This window comes from Lagenorhynchus albirostris, chromosome 21 (genome assembly GCF_949774975.1).
Source record: "Lagenorhynchus albirostris chromosome 21, mLagAlb1.1, whole genome shotgun sequence".
Taxonomy (NCBI): Eukaryota; Metazoa; Chordata; class Mammalia; order Artiodactyla; family Delphinidae; genus Lagenorhynchus; species Lagenorhynchus albirostris.
This window is the reverse complement of record NC_083115.1, coordinates 27,225,953-27,244,321: the sequence shown is the minus strand read 5'-3', so window position 1 is coordinate 27,244,321 and position 18,369 is coordinate 27,225,953.

Below are 18,369 nucleotides of genomic sequence, written 5' to 3'. Positions count from 1 at the left end.
TTTCTCCATTTACACTTCTTCCATTTACACTTCTTCCATTTACACTTTCTCCATTTACACTTCTTCCATTTACACTTTCTCCATTTACACTTCTTCCATTTACACTTTCTCCATTTACACTTCTTCCATTTACACTTTCTCCATTTACACTTCTTCCATTTACACTTTCTCCATTTACACTTCTTCCATTTACACTTTCTCCATTTACACTTCTTCCATTTACACTTTCTCCATTTACACTTCTTCCATTTACACTTTCTCCATTTACACTTTCTCCATTTACACTTTCTCCATTTACACTTCTTCCATTTACACTTCCTCCATTTACACTTCTTCCATTTACACTTTCTCCATTTACACTTTCTCCATTTACACTTTCTCCATTTACAGTTCTTCCATTTACACTTCCTCCATTTACACTTTCTCCATTTACACTTTCTCCATTTACACTTTCTCCATTTACACTTTCTCCATTTACACTTTCTCCATTTACACTTTCTCCATTTACACTTCTTCCATTTACACTTTCTCCATTTACACTTCTTCCATTTACACTTTCTCCATTTACACTTTCTCCATTTACACTTTCTCCATTTACACTTCTTCCATTTACACTTCCTCCATTTACACTTCTTCCATTTACACTTTCTCCATTTACACTTTCTCCATTTACACTTTCTCCATTTACACTTCTTCCATTTACACTTCCTCCATTTACACTTTCTCCATTTACACTTTCTCCATTTACACTTTCTCCATTTACACTTCTTCCATTTACACTTCCTCCATTTACACTTCTTCCATTTACACTTTCTCCATTTACACTTTCTCCATTTACACTTTCTCCATTTACACTTCTTCCATTCACACTTCCTCCATTTACACTTCCTCCATTTACACTTTCTCCATTTACACTTCCTCCATTTACACTTCTTCCATTTACACTTTCTCCATTTACACTTTCTCCATTTACACTTCTTCCATTTACACTTTCTCCATTTACACTTCTTCCATTTACACTTTCTCCATTTACACTTTCTCCATTTACACTTCTTCCATTTACACTTCTTCCATTTACACTTTCTCCATTTACACTTTCTTCATTTACACTTTCTCCATTTACACTTTCTCCATTTACACTTCTTCCATTTACACTTCTTCCATTTACACTTTCTCCATTTACACTTTCTCCATTTACACTTCTTCCATTTACACTTTCTCCATTTACACTTTCTCCATTTACACTTCTTCCATTTACACTTCTTCCATTTACACTTTCTCCATTTACACTTTCTCCATTTACACTTCTTCCATTTACACTTTCTCCATTTACACTTTCTCCATTTACACTTTCTCCATTTACACTTTCTCCATTTACACTTCTTCCATTTACACTTCTTCCATTTACACTTTCTCCATTTACACTTTCTCCATTTACACTTCCTCCATTTACACTTCCTCCATTTACACTTCCTCCATTTACACTTCTTCCATTTACACTTCTTCCATTTACACTTTCTCCATTTACACTTTCTCCATTTACACTTTCTCCATTTACACTTCCTCCATTTACACTTCCTCCATTTACACTTCCTCCATTTACACTTCCTCCATTTACACTTCTTCCATTTACACTTTCTCCATTTACACTTTCTCCATTTACACTTCTTCCATTTACACTTTCTCCATTTACACTTTCTCCATTTACACTTTCTCCATTTACACTTTCTCCATTTACACTTTCTCCATTTACACTTTCTCCATTTACACTTTCTCCATTTACACTTCTTCCATTTACACTTCCTCCATTTACACTTTCTCCATTTACACTTCTTCCATTTACACTTTCTCCATTTACACTTCTTCCATTTACACTTTCTCCATTTACACTTTCTCCATTTACACTTTCTCCATTTACACTTCTTCCATTTACACTTCCTCCATTTACACTTCCTCCATTTACACTTTCTCCATTTACACTTTCTCCATTTACACTTTCTCCATTTACACTTCTTCCATTTACACTTCCTCCATTTACACTTTCTCCATTTACACTTTCTCCATTTACACTTTCTCCATTTACACTTTCTCCATTTACACTTTCTCCATTTACACTTCTTCCATTTACACTTCCTCCATTTACACTTTCTCCATTTACACTTCTTCCATTTACACTTTCTCCATTTACACTTCTTCCATTTACACTTTCTCCATTTACACTTTCTCCATTTACACTTTCTCCATTTACACTTCTTCCATTTACACTTCCTCCATTTACACTTCTTCCATTTACACTTTCTCCATTTACACTTTCTCCATTTACACTTTCTCCATTTACACTTCTTCCATTTACACTTCCTCCATTTACACTTTCTCCATTTACACTTTCTCCATTTACACTTTCTCCATTTACACTTCTTCCATTTACACTTCTTCCATTTACACTTCTTCCATTTACACTTTCTCCATTTACACTTTCTCCATTTACACTTCCTCCATTTACACTTTCTCCATTTACACTTTCTCCATTTACACTTCTTCCATTTACACTTCTTCCATTTACACTTTCTCCATTTACACTTTCTCCATTTACACTTTCTCCATTTACACTTTCTCCATTTACACTTCCTCCATTTACACTTCCTCCATTTACACTTTCTCCATTTACACTTCCTCCATTTACACTTCTTCCATTTACACTTTCTCCATTTACACTTTCTCCATTTACACTTCTTCCATTTACACTTTCTCCATTTACACTTTCTCCATTTACACTTTCTCCATTTACACTTTCTCCATTTACACTTTCTCCATTTACACTTCTTCCATTTACACTTTCTCCATTTACACTTCTTCCATTTACACTTTCTCCATTTACACTTCTTCCATTTACACTTTCTCCATTTACACTTCTTCCATTTACACTTTCTCCATTTACACTTCTTCCATTTACACTTTCTCCATTTACACTTTCTCCATTTACACTTTCTCCATTTACACTTCTTCCATTTACACTTCCTCCATTTACACTTCTTCCATTTACACTTTCTCCATTTACACTTTCTCCATTTACACTTTCTCCATTTACACTTCCTCCATTTACACTTCCTCCATTTACACTTTCTCCATTTACACTTTCTCCATTTACACTTTCTCCATTTACACTTTCTCCATTTACACTTCTTCCATTTACACTTCCTCCATTTACACTTCTTCCATTTACACTTTCTCCATTTACACTTTCTCCATTTACACTTTCTCCATTTACACTTCCTCCATTTACACTTCCTCCATTTACACTTCTTCCATTTACACTTTCTCCATTTACATTTCTCCATTTACACTTTCTCCATTTACACTTCTTCCATTTACACTTCCTCCATTTACACTTCTTCCATTTACACTTCCTCCATTTACACTTTCTCCATTTACACTTTCTCCATTTACACTTTCTCCATTTACACTTTCTCCATTTACACTTCTTCCATTTACACTTTCTCCATTTACACTTTCTCCATTTACACTTTCTCCATTTACACTTTCTCCATTTACACTTCTTCCATTTACACTTTCTCCATTTACACTTTCTCCATTTACACTTTCTCCATTTACACTTTCTCCATTTACACTTCTTCCATTTACACTTTCTCCATTTACACTTTCTCCATTTACACTTTCTCCATTTACACTTCCTCCATTTACACTTTCTCCATTTACACTTTCTCCATTTACACTTCTTCCATTTACACTTCTTCCATTTACACTTTCTCCATTTACACTTTCTTCATTTACACTTTCTCCATTTACACTTTCTCCATTTACACTTCTTCCATTTACACTTTCTCCATTTACACTTTCTCCATTTACACTTTCTCCATTTACACTTTCTCCATTTACACTTCCTCCATTTACACTTCCTCCATTTACACTTCCTCCATTTACACTTTCTCCATTTACACTTCCTCCATTTACACTTCCTCCATTTACACTTCCTCCATTTACACTTTCTCCATTTACACTTCTTCCATTTACACTTTCTCCATTTACACTTCTTCCATTTACACTTCCTCCATTTACACTTCCATGCTTCAAGAGCTGGCACAGTTACTTGCATGTGTTTTCCAGTTGTACCATCCATTCGCTTAGCAAACATTTATCCTATTCAGTTTGCTTATAAGTTTTAAACTAAACATAATGAACCCTTACAGAGAAGAGTAAGGGGGAGGAGGCATGCTAAGTAAAGAAATAAAGCCCTAATAGAGCAATCACTTTTGCTGTGTTTTGGTTAATTTCATCTCCAGAAAGCTAAACATAATTCATCTCTTTAGTGCATTTTTTTTCTTTCACCTGAGGATCTTTGACAAGATTATTTTTAATCTTTTACAGAGACACCAACCTCACAACCATTTTCGCATATAAAACACTAGAAAGGTTGACAAAAGGTAGTTATGTCCACTCTGATATATTTTTCCTCCCTGAACTTATTGAAGGAGCTCAGGGAAAAAAAACAGAAGGTGTCTATTCAGTCATATTTCTGACCATGGTGACTGTGGATTTGTGTATAATTGTTTGTAAGACATCAGTTTTTAATAGCCCCCCGATTTTACCCTTTGCTCCCAATGAGATTTTTCTTGTTTAAGATTGGAGCCCTTGAACGTGGTATGGGGTGAGGGTTTCAAGCCTGACTCCAGATTCCCAAGGGCACCCAATAATATTTGACATAATAGGCAGAATATCTTGCTACTGCTAGAGGGAGACAGGTCAGTATTTCCCAGGTGTCATGAAGAGGGTTTCTACATAATTACCAGATTTATTTTATCTGTATCATTCTTCATCATTTATTCTAATGCCAAATTCATATTTCTAGTGCATTCGGCAATAGTCCTAAATTAATATATGTTTCTTCTCCTCTGAATTAGGGGGCTTTCTCCACTGAATTTCTTCTCAAACTCCTAGCTGGACCTGGGGCTCTGCTTTGGCCACGTCAGGAATGAGGAACATGATTAGGCAGCCCAAGTGGTCGCTTCCATCCCTTGTGTAAAATGCTCTTGGGTGTGGACCAAATTGAGAGCCCCGTGTTAGGGACCGCCATCCTACCTGGAGAAAACACCATTAATTCTTGGTGACCGCCACACGATGTGGACTGAAGCAGTGGAACAGGTTGGGGGAGAATATCTGGGGAGAAGGCGAGATCTGCACGCTTGTTAGATCTACCCCCACCCCAGAACATTTTACTCCTAGTGTTTACGTAATCTTTGTTAGTACACCAGTCTCATTATACTGTAGGTAATTGAACACGCACTCAACAGTGTGTTTTGTTCATTTCATTTTCACTCCCATAATTTTCTGCATGTATTCTATAACTGAGTTAATATGCACATATTTTATGTTTTCATATCTTGTGATAAGCAACTGTACATTTATACTTAAATTTAATTATATTTAGATGTTTTTTAATTATGGGAATATAGATGGGACTCTTCCTTTACATTAAGCAAAAGGTATTTTATTAGAGGTAATGAGGGCCGTAAGTGTTGAGCAACTTAATAAAGAAAATAGCTCTAGGAAACACGTTATTCAGCATTTGGGATGAAGTAGTTAGTTTTATTCAGGCTGATAAACAGACCACTCTCTCCGGATTGGAAAGAAGTCATCCCAGGTTTTGTATCCCTCCAGGACAGGTCACAGAGTAAGCAGTGTATGAAAACACAGTAATAGTCCGGAACCCTTTGTGTTCTGCAAGGCAGATCGTACACAGACGTATTTCTCTAATTTGAGCACATGCAGTGTTTGCCAATTTCTGTGGTGTAAATACTCCTATGACAGCCAATTTTAAGCTGCAGCTGTGGTGCCCCTGAGTATGGAATTTGGAGGAGATTAACACACTTCAAGGGTTTGTTAATCACACAAATAATAGTAAAATCTAAAATGCATAAGAAGTGAAAATCTTTGAGTATTACCTTGGTTTATTAAAATTTAATTATAATTTTATAGAACTTATTTTTGGGTGATTACTATGTTTCACAAATGACCTGCAAAATTTCTGAAAACTTCTCTTCCCACGAGTAGGTAAGAGCACACTTCAGCACACCCCCAGGTCTCCACCCACAGTTTCTGACACAGTGAGTCTGGGCCAGTGCCAAAGATTCCTGTCGCCAACCATTTCCCTGATGATACTGGTCCTGCTGGCCCCAGGCCCACATTTTGAGAACCCCTGACAAAGAGTGACTGAAGCCCAGAGGAAATAAGCTGGTTTTCACTTCTGCCAAAGGATGGGGGAAAAACCAGAAAAATGAGATAGGATCATTCTAAACCTTAGGATTTTGAAAGACAAAGGGAATCCGTGGTTCACGGACCATTTCAATCAGATATCAATATTTTTAAATAAGGATTTCCTGAACTCCCAACATGATTGGTTAGTGTGTACAAACTTGTCAACACCAAAAGCAAAAGTAAGGGGAAATAAAAGTTTTCTCCTTAACATCAAATATGAAAAAACCAGGATTCTGTCCAGCAGTAGTTACTCCTAATATTGCTATTACCCACTTGTTTCTCTTCCTATTTCCATAATGTTTGTATAGTTCATTATAGCGTATAAAGAATGCTCATATACATTAATTCATGAGTACTAATTAAGTATTTGAATTTGGCAGGATTTTGCTCTATAGTGTATCCTTCTTTTAAAATGTGTAAAACTTCTAAATAGATAAAATGTGCTTATCATTTTGAAAAATATTGTTTTATAAAAAGTAAAATCAACTGTGACTAAACTGAGGATTACTTTATAATCTGTTTTGTTGCAAGAGGTGATTGAATGCAATGATTCAGAACATCAAATGATGTCAGCTAGCCAAACTGTATACATTGAATGAAGTGATAACCTAGAATCCAACAGCCTCAGTCAGAAAAAAAATAGTTGTAACTTCAGTTACAGATGGAAAATCACCTTTTTAAAATAACAAGCTTCCTTTATTTAAAACCTGTTATCAGCACTTCTATTATGACACTTACCACACCATGCTGTAATTGATAATTGTTGTTCAAAAATAACCCCTTAAACCATGACCTCCTTGAGGTTAGGGAACATTTAATGTATCTTCTGTTTGTTTATTTTATTTTCTAATGCAAAATACTAGGTTCTTAATTGATGTTTCTTTGAACTCATACACATAGGAGTACATGGAGGAAATATGTTTATGAAATTAGAAAAAGAAACAAAAAATCTTGACTCAATTATTTTTGGTTGAGGGGCTGGAAGGATAAAATTTTTCTTTATGCCACATTCCTCTCAGTCTTGGCAGTGATTTTTAAGTTAAGTGTGCATTAAATTCAACAGGGGAGCTTTTTAAATATCAAAATTCTTGGTCCCTGTCCCTGGGCAGTTTAATTTCATTAAGCTTAGGGCTGAGTCCTGGAGTCTGAGTTTTAATAAGAATCCCAGATAATTCTTACTGATTCAGATCATTCATAAACCACACTTTGGGAATATTACTGAAGGTAGAAATACAGAGATAGACTCGCAGCAAACTGCTATTGATCTCTATCCAGATCTGGATAATGATATTGATAAATTTAGCATCCTGTGAAAATTATATGTTGATAATTCTCTTTTTGAAAGAGATTAAGTTAATTTTGATGAATGCCTCATATTTCAATGAGTATTACCATTTTTTCTTTATTATATTTTATGACTAGTTAACAGTTATTTGTCACCAGTCACCCACAAATGGAGGTAAAGGTTTATAAGGGCACACTTCAAGTTACATAACTTATCACCGTGAATATATTGGGGTCATCAAGTACTGATCATCGTAAGATAATCATTTTGTATTTAAAAGTAATAGCATTAATCATAAAATTTTCATTTGTCATCATACTGATGACACAGACACTTCCATAAAGGTGTTTCATCGTTTAGTATTTGTGAAAGGATCCGTATAGCAAGTTCAATTTTGAATATGCATTGTATTGTCCGAAAGATGGATTTAGTCAGGCTGTTTAGAAATATATGTTCTCTCAGGGAGCTGCCGATTTCAGGTGTGAGGGGAAATACTTTTCTTCTAAATCTATAAATATAAAGGACACTATTATTCATTTTTTTCCTTGCCATTTTATTGTTAGATCCTCTTGTTTTGTTTTGTTTTTTTAACATCTTTATTGGAGTATAATTGCTTTACAATAGTGTGTTAGTTTCTGCCTTATAACAAAGTGAATCAGTTATACGTATACGTATATCCCCATATCCCCTCCCTTTTGCATCTCCCTCCCACCCTCCCTATCCCACCCCTCTAGGTGGTCGCAAAGCACTGAGCTGATCTCCCTGTGCTATGTGGCTCCTTCCCACTAGCTATCTATTTTACATATGGTAGTGGATATATGAAAGGGCACTAATATTTTATAGCACGTTGAATATTCAGAGTGCTTCAAAACGTTTATTAACTATGGTGATCATTATAAACAGTCTGTGAGAAGGATACAGCTCTGAAATCCCCTGCACCAGGGGTTGTAAGAAATGGCTGGGGTTTGGGGGAAAAGACTGTAAAAAACCTTGTTAATAATAAAGGGAGAATCTTCCAGGTGACACCATGCCAAGGATTGCTCATTTTTCACTAAAAGTAAGAAAACCGCATGAAACACTTCACAACCCCAGAAGTTATCCACGGGCATTTACGGGCACTTTTCAACAGATATTTATTTTTCCCAGAACATGTTGAAGGAGAATTACACCTCCAGCACTGGCCTGGCTGGAACAATTAGCAATTAAGTGCAGAAATAGCTCAAGTGACAGAAATATGGTTCATGAAGTCTGTTCTTCAAAGACTGAACTTTGAACAATTTTAGACAGAGACTAAAAGTCATCATCAATCATGAGAGAAGACAGAGAGGACCTCATTCTGGATTAACATGAACCACTGTGGCATGTTGTAGACTATCATGAACCCAGACTTAGGACAAGGAGTGATATAGGCACAAGGAAATCATAGAAAAGGAAGATTCATGTCAGAAAGAAAGACAGTAGTTCAAGGGTGGTTAAGTAACTCACCATTGTCTCAGAGGGAGAGAATGTGTCCATTGAAATTCATCCCAAGCAGTTACATCCTTCATTTATTATTTGCATTTATTGGAGCCAGTTTTTGGCCCATTTTCTATTAAGGCTCCTGTTTTACCATAAAGTAAACACCTTGGTTACTCATCAAGAGTGCTACTTGAAATATGTATTTGGTTGCATCCTGATACTTCTGCTGAGGTCCACGTCGGGGAAGTCGGGTCTGGTTGAATGGTGTCCCCATGGCTATTGCCTAATTGGAGCACACTGCCCCTTAAAATTGATACTATACTGTGTGAAAGTGCATGGTATTGGATGGCTAACTTCATCGTCAGTATGGTCAAAGCAATCTCTGCATTTTCTTTCCTGAGGTCCTTAGCCACTTTTTAAAAATGACAGACATGACCACGACCAATGATATTTTTTCCCCCTTAAATCAAGTAGTGTGTTTTATATCAATGGGAGTTTAATTTGTAAAAAGCACATTTTTATAAGAAAAAATCGTGTCTATTTAATAGATTGTGGCTGATTAATTTCTTAGTCCTACTGTTTAGCTCTTTTATTTTTCATTCAAGTTGAATTTATGTGTCTATAGTGATAGAATCGTAATACTTATTTCCATAAATGACATTGGCCTTCAACTCACTCTTTTTGCTTAATTTTTTAACATCTTTTTTTAAAAGACAACTGTAAATAACACACAGTTCAACCATTCACTCACTAATCAGAATTAAAAATAATTGAAATATTGGGTGTAAACTATCACTTTTTTGTTTTGAATTGATTTAGAAAATCATCAGCTACCTTTCAGAAGACATTTATACAAAGGACTGTGTTAAACAGTTCTACCCAAAAGTGGCTTACATTCTAGGATAGATATACATGAAAATATTTTCATAATGGTAAATTGTGAATTTTTATCTGTTTTGCTCTCTCATTACATTATTCTTCCAGGTGTTTTGCTTTAATCAAAATAAAGCTTCATGATAAATTAAATCAAAAAATTTCCACTAGTAGTTTAAAATAGTATTACAGTGTGAATACAACATATTTATTCTCAAGGCTTACTCAATTTTGCTTAAAATGCAAGTTTAGGGAATATTGTGAAAAATCTTCATGTCGATTTATGGGAAACTCTAGATAAATGGGCTTATTTCCAGAAAACCATAACATTCCAAAATAATGCAATAAAAATCTCTTAATATTAATTGATGCAGTGTTTGTCAACTTTGGCAGTGCATGTTGGGTCAGATACTTCTTGTTTGGTGGAACAGGGGTGACTATCTGGGTATTTTATGTTATTTAAAATTTTTTTTACATCTTTATTGGAGTATAATTGCTCTACAATGGCGTGTTAGTTTCTGCTTCATAACAAAGTGAATCAGCCATACATATATATATATCCCCATACCTCCTCCCTCTTGTGTCTCCCTCCCACCCTCCCTATCCCACCCCTCTAGGTGGTCACAAAGCACCGAGCTGATCTCCCTGGGCTATGTGGCTGCTTCCCACTAGCTATCTGTTTTACATTTGGTAGTGTATATATGTCCATACCACTCTCTCACTCTATCTGCGTAATTTAGATGTTTATCAGCATAGCTAGATACCAACTGTGATGTGTCACCACTTAATATGTCTCTGGACATTGTCATATGTTCCCTGGGAGGCAAAATTGTCCCAGGTTGAGAAACATTAAATTAAAGGAATCAGTGGCTGAAGATTTTCTCACAAAGAAGACACCATGCCCAGTAGTTTTCCAGGTAAATTTCACGAAACATTTAAAGTACAGATGGCTGCAATTTTATTCAAACACTTCCAAAGAACTGAAAAGGAGAAAATATCAATTGATAAGGCCAAGGTAACTCTGATGCCCAAACAGATAGGGACAGGATAGGTAAAGGAAAAATCTCAGATCGTTATCTCTTACGAAGGTAGGTACAAAAATCCTGAACAAAATGATTTACAAACTAAATGCAATGGGATATAAGATGATACTATGACTCAAAATAAACTCAAAATAAACTCAGAAAATTGAGTTTATTCCCAAAATACAAGGGAGGTTTAATATTTGAAAGTGTTACCATTTACCACATTTACAGATAAAGCAGTACACAGAAGTCGTATGATTACCCCGATAGAAGCAAGAGAGGTAGTTGGTGAAAATTTATACTCCTTTATGATGAAGACACGGGGCAAAGTAGGAGCAGAAAGAAGCTTCCTTCAAGTGATAAATTATACCAGGCTTGCTATTGAAAGCATATCTAAAAGTATATCTACTAAAAATCTACAGGAAACATTATTTTTAATAGAAAAACATGGTATTTTATTTAAAATCAGAATTAAAAAAAGATCTCTGCCATCACCTTTTCTAAACTTATACTGAAGCTCCCTCCTAGGGCAAAATGGAGATATAAAAGATATATAAAACAGTTTCAGGAACATGAAGCAGAAAATAAAACTTTTATTATCGTTAAATGATATAATTGCTCACACAGAAAATCCACCGTATGTACTAATTATCAGAAATACAAGAGAGTTTAGCAACCTAGCAACAAATATGTATATCTGTAATTCTGTACTTTAGCAGTAATTTTTAAAATGTAATTTGAAAAGCCCCCTTTAGAATGGCAATGAAACAGAAATTGCTAGGAATACATCTTCTAATAGATTTACAAGACCAATATTGAAAATACTAAAGAACTTTAATGGAAAAGTCATTTAAAAATCTAAATAAATGGAGACGTCTTATATGTGAAAACCCAGTATCAAAAATATATCAATACTGTCCCCCAAAATCTCTAAATTCAATGTCATTCTGACCAAAATACCAACAGGAGATTTTATTGGACCTTGATAAGCTGAGTAAAACATATTTGTGAAAGAATAATGTACCAGCAATATCCAAGGCACCCAGGAGGCAGAATAACAGAATGATAAGATCTAGATAAAAATATTTATTATGGAATTATAATAATAAAGCAGGCACATTATTAAAGCATGGATAGACAGACCAGCATGACGTAGTAGAGATGCCACATATATATGGCTCCATGGATCAACGAAAACAGAAGGGATCCTTCAATAAATGGTATTGAGACAACTGGTTATTCAAATTTTTAAGAAAAGATATTAAGATTTCCATTTCAAAACATTTAAAATTATAATTAAATTAGGCTAAATTTAAAGACGAATATGAAAAGGAAACTTTGAAACTTTTAGAATAAAATTAAAAATATGCTTCCTTCACATAAGAATTTCTTAAATAAAACACAATCATCAAGGGTACTAATCACAGCAGAAAAGTACAGTTAATAAGTAACAGTTAAGAAGTTATGTTCATCGAAAGATAACAAAGAAATATAAAGCCAGAACTAACCAGCAGTAGGTATCCCCGAGGAATGTAAGTGACAAGTGATTTGTACAGAAAACATAATCATTCCAAGAAGAACAAGCACGAGAAAGCTCAATAGGAAAATGCGCAAATGTTGTGAATTGACCTGTTAAAAATGAGGAAACCGAACATAGCCAGTTAGTGTATCAGAGATCCAAATATTCAACCTCACCAGTAATCAGGACAGTGCAACTGAAAACCTTAGGTGCTGTTGGATGCCTGCTAGATCGGGAAATCCTGTACCCTGCAGCAATGGCACATGTTAGAATAGATGCTGTTTGGTGAGAAATCCTATACCATGCTCATGGAAGGATGCACTGATACTACTATTTGGAAAACAATCTCCTCTTTTAAAAAAATTCAGTACCCTTGCAATTCCACTAGTAGGGTATATATATATTCCTAGAGAAACTCTTACATATGTAACACCAATTTCCCATTAAATAACATTGAAAATTCTTTGGATACTTGTATGTTAACTGGGAAAATATCTCTGCCCAAATTACTGTTGTCTTATAGATTTCCTGAATAAAATCTGATGAAGATGATTAGCATAATTACAAATATTACACTGTTTGTAGAAAACAAAGCAAAATGGTAGATACCTTCAGTGAATTTATTCTGTTGAATTTTTTTCACCCATTTTATTTTATTCAACACTTATGTATAAAATAGAGATAGATGCACAAATGCATCCAAATGCTCACAGATCACTACAGTAATATGAATAAAAAGTCCTGTAGCAAATTTTATAGTATTCACAAAAATACTGTCGCTAGATCAGAGCTCTTATTTTGTTGATTGATTTATTAGCAGTCAGATGACAGAGCCACTGATGACTTGCTTCTCAACCCGATTCATATCATGTGAGGAAAGTAAAGTGTTAAAATATGCATGCGTGTAGGATCTGTCTTCTTTAAAGAAACCGTTCTATTCCCTGATTACTAAATAAGCCATGGCTTTAGTTCAAAATGTTATGTCGAAATAAATGTGTAATTGGAGGTATGTTTTCATTAACTAGGATCATCATCTAATTAATAGCTATACACTTAACAATAACACTGGTATGAACATTACTGAATATACTGATGTTGAATTGTAATCACCCTATGCACATTTCACTTTTGGGGAGAGGGAGTGAATAACTACTGCCTTGCTTCCAGTTTAACTCAGAATCTAAATGTAGAATAAATTGGGTGCATCATTCCTGACACATATATCTAAAATGTAATGTTGTATCCAGTGATACAGATTCAGTCATGTTTCATAAGGACAGACTTTGTTCCTACCCAAGAAAATCTCAGGGCATCGCTGCCATATTGCTTCTGGACAGACTCTGTGGAGAGCCACTGGGCAGAAGTCCAGCCTGTCAGACTACCCACCATCCAAAGCCATCCTAATAGACAGTGTCTGATGATCTGTGCATTTGTCATTTTGGAGATATTTCAGAAATGGTAACTACAGCATCCTCAATATCTGTTCCAAGGTTTAGGTAAGTTATGTTATTTGAGGGAGGCTGGGGGAAATCTTTCATCAGCTCTTAAGACCACACCTTAGAGGCAGCAGTCCTTGAAAACTCACCAAGATGGGATTAGATCCATACACAGACTCCGTTGCACAAGACCAACTGAAAGGGCTGCTCAGTGCTGAGTATCAAAGTGTTGACCGAAAGCAGCTGGAGTTTTGCCTTAACTCAATTTGACTCAGAGGCTCCTGGCGAAAGCTGGACACCCCAGTGTGCATATGTTGCCAGCAGCTGTGGGGAAGGATTATGGCTGACAGGAAAAGGCTGATTTTGACAGGAATCCACTTGGGCTTTTCACAAGTCTCTACTCCATCTCCAAGTCCTACTATTCCTGTCCTCTTGTCTTGCACCTCCCTTCCAGGAGATTTTTCTAATACTATATTCTCTGTAGAACACGGTCCTTTTTTTTTTTTTTAGGAGTCTGTGGGATTCCCTGCAAAATTTTGCTTCCCTTTTGAGTTTCAGTGTCTGATCTTAGAATCCTCAGAATTGGGTTCTGCTGTCTAACCTCATCCATCACCACTCTCTAATACTCGCCTTCTACCCCAGATGGCGTCATCCCTTCATTACACCACCCACAAGCTGTCAATAATTTCCCCCCGTGTTTTGGTTAATACCAGTTTACCTTGAAAAGTCTTCTTTCCTCAAAGTCATTCAGATATTCAAGTTGCACCAGTTTGTATTTATCACATGGAATTTCCTCTCCAGAGCTTTCTTCTGGTTATTCTAGTCTTCATTTTTTACTTGCATTTTTACTCAGTATCATGTATTTTTTCTTTTGATCTCCCTTCACCTTTTATTTTGCTTTTTTATGACATTGGTGGTTTTCTTTTTAAGTTTTGGTTAAATATACGTAGCATGAGATTTGCAGTCTCTACCATTTTCAAAGGCATGGTTGAGTTGTGTTAAGTACATTCACGTGGCAGTGCAAGCATTACCACCAACCATCTACAGAACTTTTTCATCTTTAAAGACTGAAACTCTCTAAATACTAAAAGCATCTCCCCATTTCCCACTCCCTTCAGCCCCTGGCAGCCATCATTCTACTTTCTGTCTCTGTGAATTTGCCTATTCTAGGTACCTCATATAAATGGAATCGTATAATAGTTTTCTTTCTGTGACTGACTTATTTCACCTAGCAAAATGTCCTTAAGGTTCATCCGTGTTGTAACATGCGTCAGAATTTTTAAATTACCTTTCTATTTATTTCTTGTATGTTAGTTTTGTCTTCTCGAGAGGATTGTAAACTCCTTTAAGTAACTGCTTCTAATTTTGAATCTCTCATATATTCTTTGTGCTTTCACAAGCTCTGTGAGGTATTCAGTTAGTAGATGAGGATGTCAAGAAAGAGTGAAATTATATTTTGAAAAGTTTGAAAAAGAGAATTTTGTAATTATCTGACTAGGGTGTTGGGCAATTTGGGGACCTTTCTATTTACCCTTATATTTCAAGTCACAGACACCTAGCTTTTTCTTGATCTCCTTTGCAAACTTTGCACTTACCTCTGAAGTCCTCACAGCACTGAATCTTCAAAGCTGTTAGTGCCCCTCTTTCTTCTATAATCTCTTGGTCTTTAGAATATCCTAGCTACTAAAGATTTCCAAATCTAAGTTCCTGGACTTGTCTTCTTCATGATTTCTCAGCACTACAGATGCCTAAACCTCAGCAGAATGAAAACTTGAATGTATCCCCCCTTCGACTCCAAATTTCCTCACGACTGTCACACCTTCACTTCTGACTGCTCAAGGCTTTTGACCTCATTTTTGACTCCTAATTCTTCTTTACTTTCCAAATAAAATAGCCAACAGCTGTCTTCAGTGTTCACTCCTTAATGTGTTTTCTCTATTTCCATAATCAATATCTCAGCCCAGTCCTCCATAATCTCAATGACATGTGCCTTTAAGAGTCTGTGGTTTTTTCATCTCTTTCTGGTATAACTTGGCTTCGATTTGCTCCAAATACTGCCGATGCTAAATCTCTCTTAGTAAGGGATGGGTTTTGTCACGTCATTTTCTTTAAGAACAACTTACAGAAGTTCTTTTATTTGCATCTTGTACCAAGATAGATACCTTCAAATATTTTAAGGGGTAGCATATGGACCAGATATGAGACAGTCTTCAAAGTTCTAGACAGAATAACTTGGGTAACATTGAAGAAATCACTGAGCCAGTTTTTACTTGCTGTATGGAATATATATTTGTAATTATTACAGGTGTTTATAAATATAATTGGTTACAGGAAAGTGATACTTTTCAAATGAAGGGGGTCTTGGAAAATAGATACCTAATGAAGAGCTTCCTAACTGGGTAGAAGTGGAATTAACCTCCAGAATTCCTTCAAATTATGAAATATTTGGACTCACGTAAGGGCAACATTTGCACTGAGCAGTTAATCTCATATATCATAATGTCGTGACTTGGCGTTGCTCAAGGAAAGCCAAACTCTGCAGAATCTTGAGAGCATTTTACTTCCCCTGGAATGGCCTTCATCAAGCTATCCTCATCCTGAATGGACCCCCGTCATTGACATTGCTCCTTTCCAAGGAGCTTTCATCGAATGGCTTGGACACAAATAAATTTTTCACTCTCTTGGATTTCTTTAACACATATTATCATAACTTTATGGTACTGGTTAAAACTCCCTAGCTGTGTCATCTGTGCATGGCATTCCTTCCAAGCTACGTTTATTAAGGTCAGTAATGGGAATCTCTGCTGATTTTGTGTCGGCCATATTGTCTATCCCAATGTGATACGTAGTGCCTCAAATGTGCATATTTGTTGGGTAGATTGGGAAATGTAGCAAGATGCATATTGGAACGTTAGTTCTTGATGACTTATTCATTAGAGTGGAGTGACGTTTTTAAATATGTGAGAATTACCAATCTATGAATTACTTTAATAGTCAGGGGAAAACAATGAGTTTTAAAAATGTGAATTAAAATTTTATAACTTAGTGAGCACTAAGTGAATTCTGCTCATTTGATGGGGACAGTATAGATATATATGAATTAATGTAGCCATAATAAGAATACTACCAGCTCATAAGCAATGAACTAGGAGGGCACAGAGAAAGTACCAGGTCGTTCTATCTGTAGGGTCAGGCAAGGGGTAGAAGAGAAATTACCTTAAACCCTAAGGATATTGATTCAGGTGGAGGAGAGAAGTGATTTCAGAAAAAAAAAAAAAAAAAACAAGTAAAATCTAGGATTTAATAGATTACAATACTCATGAAGCAAAAGCTAGGCCAAAGACAAACCTTAATAACTCAGAGCTAAGAGACATCACTCTGCTCTACATTTCCCCTTCAACGGTGTCTTACTGCTTCCCTGTTATCCTTCTCAAATACTCTCTGAGTAGGGTGGCCAAGAAAATTTTCCTAAAAATGAAATTGATCAGTCAATATCTTGCTTTAAAGGCTCCTATACCCTAACTCAGTATGCGTGCATCATTTGTTCATGGGAAATAGGCATGATGTGATGTAAAATTTATTATAATTATAGGGCAATTGTACTGAGAAGCATTTTGGAGGGTTTTTTTTTTTTGAAACTTCTAGTATGAACCCATCACACTTGAACTTTTTTCCCCAGAATGCCTAATGCTTCAAAGTCCAATGAAAATGTTCTTGAAAATCATTGAAAACTATTTTCAGCTCTACAGTTCCCTCCAGAGCTTCGCTGAGTAGCCAAAGGTACACAATTCTGCCAACTTCTGTATTTCTCCAGCACTCTCTTAATTAAGTGTTGAGGTTAGTATGCAAATGAGTATTTTTAGTTAGTAACCCAAGAATCTTTGTTGCCGCTGCGAGGGATAAAAGTTTAAGAATTTGAAATTTCATGCTTTTTTGATCTACTATTCCTCCATCTTTCAATGCAAAGATTATTTTGTGGGGAATGAGTCACAAATGCCAACAGAAGAACTTTCAAACCACCATGCGGTAAATGAAAGCAAAATTTAGAAAAGTAGATAGCCAACACTCGGGAAAGAGGAAGGTAGATAACTAGGCAGAAGTGGTGTTAATAGTTTCTTTCAGTTGTGAATGTGGATTTGCTCTGTTTTCACATTCTATATTTTGTAGTGTGTGTGCATGTGTGTGTGTGTGTGTGTGTGTGTGTGTCCGTCCTTCTAGGTCAGATCACACTTATCTTACTCTGCCCAGCCTAAAACGTCAAGACATCATTCACACACCCAAAGAAAGCACTGTTCTATTTTAAACGGGATGAAATAATTTGTGTGCTTTTATTTTGTGTCTCCTTCAGATGCTCTGACACATCTAAGGTATTTAGAGGACTTTCCTTCTCTTTGTTCTTTATCGTGCTGACAGAACAAGAAATTTGGTCCAGTAGGTTGCTAACCATCATTTTTGTCACCATCCTGTGCTTTGTAAATCTCTTTTTATCCAACACATCAG